Below are 6,960 nucleotides of genomic sequence, written 5' to 3'. Positions count from 1 at the left end.
TTTTTTTTTAATGGAGAAATAAGAGAGATGAAGAAAAATTATAATATAGTACTTTTATATTATAAATATGATATAATTTATATTATATCATGAACTAGATTTATAATAGATTATATCATAGTCCTAATATAATAAATTTATATTTTTCTTCTTATTAACTATAAACAATATGAAAAGATAAATTATAAACACTAGTTATATGAAATGATAAAATGCATTTTGGTATATTGTATTTTAAAAAATTTCAGTTAGGTATTATATGTTGTGTAGTACTTGTGGTAGGGTGCTTCATTATTGGCCCATGAGTATAGGCATATCTTCTTTCAAGAGCTTTTTGAATTCTTCATAATTGATTTTTCTTATTTTTTTCGGATCTCTCTTTTCAAAATATTTTTGTAAATTGGCACTCCGAGAAGCTAAATATCCGAGATGAAATAGAACCTCCCTCAGTTCATGCAATTTAATTTTACCATCTTCATCTTTGTCATATAGACAAAACACCTCTTTCAATCTAGCTTCAGTTGGAGTTTGAAATTGCTTTTCAAAATGTTTGAGTACATCACTGAAAGAAAGATGTGCGTCATAGTTCTGGTCTAGCTCAGCGAAGAGCTGAAATTTTTTTGTTTATTAGTTTTGTTAATTTCACTTTTATGATTTGATTAATATATCATTTTAAATATAAAACTGTAACTCAAAAAAGGATTGCGGCAGTTTTGTACTGACCGACAGAAGTGAAACTTCAAGAAATTAAATAATATATTAAAAGTTTAAGGCTGAAAATGTTAGTTCCAAAATAATAATAATAATTAGAATTGTACAGCCATTTCCTAACCTAAGTCAATTCAAGCAGGAAACGTTTTTATATTGTAACATGAGAGTATGAGATTACAGGAGCTCACTAGCACTGTTGGGATTGTTAAGCTACTATAAGCTCCTATTCTCCTATAACAATAAAAAATATTCCTGTTAGAACTGACTATAGTTACCCCTTCTACCATTTCCGTTTCATCTCCGTCACAAAATCAATTTACTCCCATATAAATTATTGTTTGTTGAGTTGTAGAACGTCAGTAAAGAAAAAAAAATAATTGTGAAAAATATCTGGATAACTCCTTAAAAAAAAAAAAAGATTTGCATAATATAACAAAAATGAATGTCTTAGAGAATGTCTATTGTAACAATACAGTATGATTTGTAATGATGCAATTCAAGGATGGTTAATATACTCTCACAGAAGGCCTCAGCACTGCTTATTCATTCACATTCTCAGTGTTACCTGAGTAAGAAGGTAGGTAGGAATGAGATACAGGTTATCATAGATTGGGAGAGGAGATCGCTAAAAGGGTACTAGTCTTTCGACACGGTGGAGGGATCTAGTCTCCAGATCCATAGGTGTAAGCCTAAAGGGAACCAGTCTTTCGAGGTTGCGAGGGTAAGGAAAGGAAGATGGAAAGATTTGAATCTATCGGTCCCACAATCAAATGCAACTTTCCATAAATATTATATAAAAAAAAAAAAAAAAAAGAAAAATAATTGGAATCGTGATAGCATTTACTTTTTTTTTTTTTCTTTTATTCTTATCTTCAAGGATAATTGTGCTGACATTTTTTAATTTTTTTTAGCTCGATATGAGTGCCCTAATTTTTTTTAGCCTAACAAGGGTGCCATAAAATTTTCTTAACTCAAGAAAAGGTGCCCTGGTAAAAACATTTTCGAAAATGCTGGCAACCAATACTGGTATTGGTACTGGTAATGATGGGGGGAACAAGTCCGACAAGTGGGCCTTTTTACCAACCCCAAGACAGACCAATGAAATGGCTCTTTTATATAATTTTTATTCCTCTATATTGAACCTTTTTGACTTTCTAACGAAGTTTAAAAGGGACGCACAATTTATTGAGGAAGCCTCATTTTCTATGATTCTATCAGAGCCTATAACTTAGTGAGGCATACCGGTCATAATTTTCTATGTAATGTAAGGCAGTTTCCAGGATCTGTCCACAAAAGCAGTAGGTTTCATTCAGGTTTTGCTAACTACTCAACAAATCTTAAGATGTCTTTTAAGTCAGCAATGACCAGTAAGAACTCCTCTTAGCAATCGCAGTTCATTTCTGTTTAGGCCAAGGAGCCACTTAGTTTTAGAAGTAGAGGGTTTAGTTATTAGTATCTTGGCCTGTCTCACCCCTTTACATTCCCTCTATTCCTTTACTGCTATCTTCCATGTCCATACAAGAACTTCTTTTCACTGATGCCTTTTAGAAATGCCTAGGAATGGTTCTGGCCCTATAGGAGGGTGCTCAGCCTCGTTTCTAGCAAGCTGGTCACTGACCAGTGGTCAGCTCTCTCATTGCCTGTGATTCCCTTATGTCTAAGGACCCACTCTAGCTTAAGCTGCTGCTTGCTAATGACTCTAAGGCTTGTTTTCACTCTCTCACCAATGTAGAGGTGACCTTAGGTGATTCGAGGGCTTGAAGGGCAGACTATCTGAAAAGATGGTGATACCTGTCCTATCACAGCTGGTGACTTCAGGGCATGTAGCTGCCGACAAAATGCCTTCCACACTTTTCTGCCTGAAAGACAGTCGAATATTTGCCTAGTGGGAAGCTTAGTGCTTTGTCTAAGTCTTCTATATAGACCCCAGCCCCCGTTAGTCCAGTCAAATCCTTTCTTGATCCATCAGTAAAACAGGACAGATAATCTCTTGGTGTTTCTAATTTATCATATTAATAACTAATTTTGGTGTCCAGAGCAGGTGTTTTATCTAGCTGTGGTAAGCGGTATTGTAATATTGGTAATTCTCTTTCCACCACTTTAGCTATTGTCCCATGGCCAATAGATTCTCCTATTTCTTTCCACAGTCTATTTCTCTTTCATTCTTAGTATAGGGGCTATAGTCTTTTTTTTTAATGGAGAAATAAGAGAGATGAAGAATAAACAAAACCATAGATCTCAATATTATATTAGCTTAAACACTTACATTATAGGTTAGAGAATAATCTCAATAATAAAAGAAAGAGTCCCTCACAACTCAGAAGTCAAAATCACAACTAATATAACTTTCAGCAAGCTAGGATAAATATACGCACTCTCACTTTTATTATCACTGTCCCCGAAAAACAAAAAAAAACCTTCTCTCCCTCTCGCTTGTCAGTGTTGCCCACGCATTGTTGCCATCTCACACTTAGATAAGCAAGTACCACTTCCCCTTTAATAAATAAATGGAGTGATATCAAAGACAACAAGACTTCTAATTCCTTAGTTGGTTTTGTGCAAAATGCCCCAGTTATGGCAATACACACCATCCTTTGGATCCTACTGACCCCTATGCAGGGCTGTCCACCACACAATGCTTCCATAGTAGATTCTCGGTCCTATTATTGCTGTATTAATCCAAAACATTTAGATTGAAACCTCAGGTGATGCCAAGCACGTCTTACTTGCCAATAGGCTGTGGCAACCAATATAAACATAAGGGTTTCAAAGGATCTATTCGTTTTAGAATCCTCTTAGTAAAAAAAAAAGTATTTTTGCCTATTGGTCTATCTGTTTTTTGTGTATCATGATTATCTCTAGAATAGTTGAGCCAATTTTGTAGCTTTTTTTTTTGTTGGTTGTTTTGTAGGATTTTGGCTTTCAATGCCTGTGTACTAAATAGTACACTGTATACAATAGCTGTGACGCTTGTTCTTCTCTAAAGTGTAACATCAAAATGAATTCTTAAATCCCTTTAACTTTTCATATATAACATGAGTCATCAAGAAAAAGCTGGGAAAAACTTATGAAAAAGGAAACTTTTCTTTGTGTACAGTTACAAAAGTATACATTTTATAGTAAACTATGTATATATTTATTTCAAAGGTAATATAATTCTCCCAAAACCAAAAAAATTCTTAAATTAGATTCTTAATCATAGTTTTACTTTCCTAACCACCTCGGTAAGGAGTGTATTGAAATCATGCAAACTTTTCAATGTGCAACTTACTGCACATCTATCTATGTTAGAGATTCCTTTTTTTGAAAAAAAAAATATTGGTTTTCTATAAGCTTTTGTAAGGCAATAAACTTCTCTACAAAACAAAAAAAAAATGTGAAAATCGGACTTGTATTAGCAAGGATATGGCCTATTAAATTGTTTTCTCTTATTTTCAAAGTATATTGCTCAGCTTTGTCATGGAAATACTTTCACTTTTGTTTTATTAATTTTTTGATTAATTCCAAATCCCTGCATTTTTTGGAACATTCCAAATATTCATTAGAAGGATAAATACATAGGAAACGTATATATAAGTACTTGATATGCCCTTTTCGGGATAGTGTTAGTTTAATATTAACAAATAATGATAATACATACAATATAAAGTTCCCTGCTATCTAATGATCTGCCCATAGTACGCTGAATGAAATGATTAAAATCATTGATATTTATGAGTTCATCATGATCAACATCTTCTTCATCAAAATTGAACTTCAGTGTTGCCTTATCCTTTTCTGAAATACTTGAAGGATCACCACTGAACCACTTTGCACTGTTTATCATTGGATGAGCATATTTTATTGGACAGGTAAGTTTCAAACCTGTTCCTAAAAGATTTTTACCAATTCTCATCATGTTTCAAAATTGTATCAACTTAGGTTAGAAAGAGGTTATTTAAAAGTCCCTATGAAAGATCTCAAATTTTAGTTCTACATTACATAGTTATACTATATTTATTTGATAGTGTGAGCTTGTATATGTGTGTTGTTATTTGATAATAATACAACTACAGACTTACCTCATTTTGACCACTGCTATTACATGTGTATTGAATCATCTGTTTTGTAGAGATTGATTGGGTTATTCCATATCAAATCTCAGTTTTTATTATTTCAGAAATTCAAAGTGGGATTTGTGGACTTTTGATGTTTACAAATTATGATGAGCAGTAATTAATATTATAATTTTTTTAATAATATTTATTACATTTACAAATTATTGCATATTGCTATCAAATATCACTATGGAAACAGGTCCTTTTTGTTATAAGTTTAATACTGAATTTACAGGTTTGCTACTTGCCGCAAAAACAAGACTTGTACAAGTGCTTGCAAAACAAAGGAAGTAATAAAAGTCTGCATTCACTCGCTTGATTTGTTCTTGTGGATTTTTTAGCTAATACATTCGATTTACTCTACTTTCATTATTAGAAGGAACAAATTAAAGATGGGCGAAATGAAAGAAAACCACCTAAATATCAACAATTTAGCTTGTAGATTCTGGTATTCTAAAACAATATAAACTGAAAACAAATGTGTGAATACAACGCAATCGTTGCACCTTTGATTCGCTGACCAAAAACCAAATCCGATAGGTCGGCCGCAAAATTCAGGCTCTATTTAATATAATAGAGCTATTTATGTCCAATAGTTCTCGAGATATAACCTTTTAAAAAGCAACATTTCATAAAAATGTCTTGAAATATCAGTAGTTAGTTAATTTATTTTGAGAAATCTATATCTCAGGAACTATGTAACATAAAGATTTCCATTAGCAATCAAATAAAAGCTAGTTTAACGTACTATAAAGTAATTTGTAACCTTTACCTTTGTAGGAATAGTAGTTTTCATGATATTTTTCTAAAATAAATTGATTTATAGTTGTTCTGACAATAAGTTTGACTTATGAAAAACTTTATTTCAGAAACCATTGGACCTACAAATGTCTGCTAGCGCACAAATTAAAGCTAGTTGAATTTACTACTAAATAGTCAATTATGTTTATCTTTGTAGGAGTAGTAGTTTTTATGATATTTGACAAAATAAACTCACAAAATGTTAATTTCTAGTTGCTCATATAAAATGTTTGATTTTTGAAAAAATATATCTCTAGACCCATAAGACATACATATGTCTGCCAACACTTAAAATAATGGAAATTTAACTTACTATGAACTTGTTTATGACACTTATCATCGTAGTAGTTTTTATTATATTCACATATGAATATAAATTTAGCAAATGAAAATTTGTCCGAACAACTATAAATCAATTTATTTTAGCAAAATTCAGGAAAACTACTACTCCTGCGAAATAAATGTCAGAAACTCCTTTATGCTAATAGACATCTGTACGTCACATAGTTCCTGAGATATATATTTCTCAAAATAAATTAACCAACTACTGATATTTCAGTACGTTCCATACAACATTTTTATGAAATGTTGCTTTTTAAAAAGCTATATCTCGAGAACTATTGAACGTAAATAGTTGCATCTATTGATGAAACATTTAATTCAGGATTGTCTTAAAGTATATAGTTCTTTTTCAATGAAAGAATGTATTGAATTTTTTTACCTATTTTTCAAAATAATAACTAATGAGAGTAAGAAAAAATTATGGAATTTTAGTCAATAATTATTTGTTGAATATATGATATGTATTGACCTTTTGACAATCCTGGATATTAAGGTGTTTCGTCATCTGCCCCTATACCTGGTCAGGGTATCCTTCTAGGAACCTTTTTGTGCGTCCCCGGATATGAAAACATCTGTGTTAAGTTTGCCACATTACCAGAGTCCTCTGAGCAAATTAGATTTGCTAACCTTTAAGTGTTATAACAATAATGACAGGTTTTGATGAGGGACCAGAATCAAATTAAGCAGGTGCAGGCCCTTCCTGGACATGTCAAACTTTACCACCTACTCTCGGGCCTGGGGAGGGGGAAGCCTACCTAGAGAGCGTTCTGTCACCTTTTGCCAATGAGGAATTAGATTCAAAAATAAGGTAACGCCCCAAAAGGGAAGTGGGTGAAAAGACAGAGGAGAACTGGATCAGGAAAAAAGAACAGTCAAGAGGAACAGTTAGACAAGATAGGACCAGGCAGCAAAAGCCGTAGCGGAACAAGATGCACTTCTACCAGACGAAGTCGTGAGAAGGGCCACGAGACCTGGAGGAAAACTACTACTCCTGCGAAATAAATGTCAG

At 32.7% G+C, this 6,960-nt stretch overlaps 1 protein-coding gene and 1 non-coding gene across 2 annotated transcripts in view; one reads left to right on the top strand and one right to left on the bottom strand.

Moving 5' to 3' along the window:
- The window catches only part of LOC106692687 (serine/threonine-protein phosphatase rdgC), a gene marked incomplete at its 5' end in the record, with an annotated part of 77,743 nt that overhangs the window by 63,776 nt on the left and 7,007 nt on the right, over positions 1-6,960 (top strand).
- Positions 214-4,928, bottom strand: LOC106692690 (uncharacterized). Its single transcript, XR_010843993.1, has 3 exons — positions 4,773-4,928; positions 4,352-4,581; positions 214-609 (listed from the first exon to the last, which is right to left on the bottom strand). It is a non-coding gene; the product is annotated as an uncharacterized protein (transcript).

This window comes from Halyomorpha halys, unplaced genomic scaffold (genome assembly GCF_000696795.3).
Source record: "Halyomorpha halys isolate HHAL.00 unplaced genomic scaffold, Hhal_1.1 Scaffold67.1, whole genome shotgun sequence".
Classification (NCBI taxonomy): Eukaryota; Metazoa; Arthropoda; class Insecta; order Hemiptera; family Pentatomidae; genus Halyomorpha; species Halyomorpha halys.
This window is presented reverse-complemented; position numbering and strand designations above follow the sequence as displayed.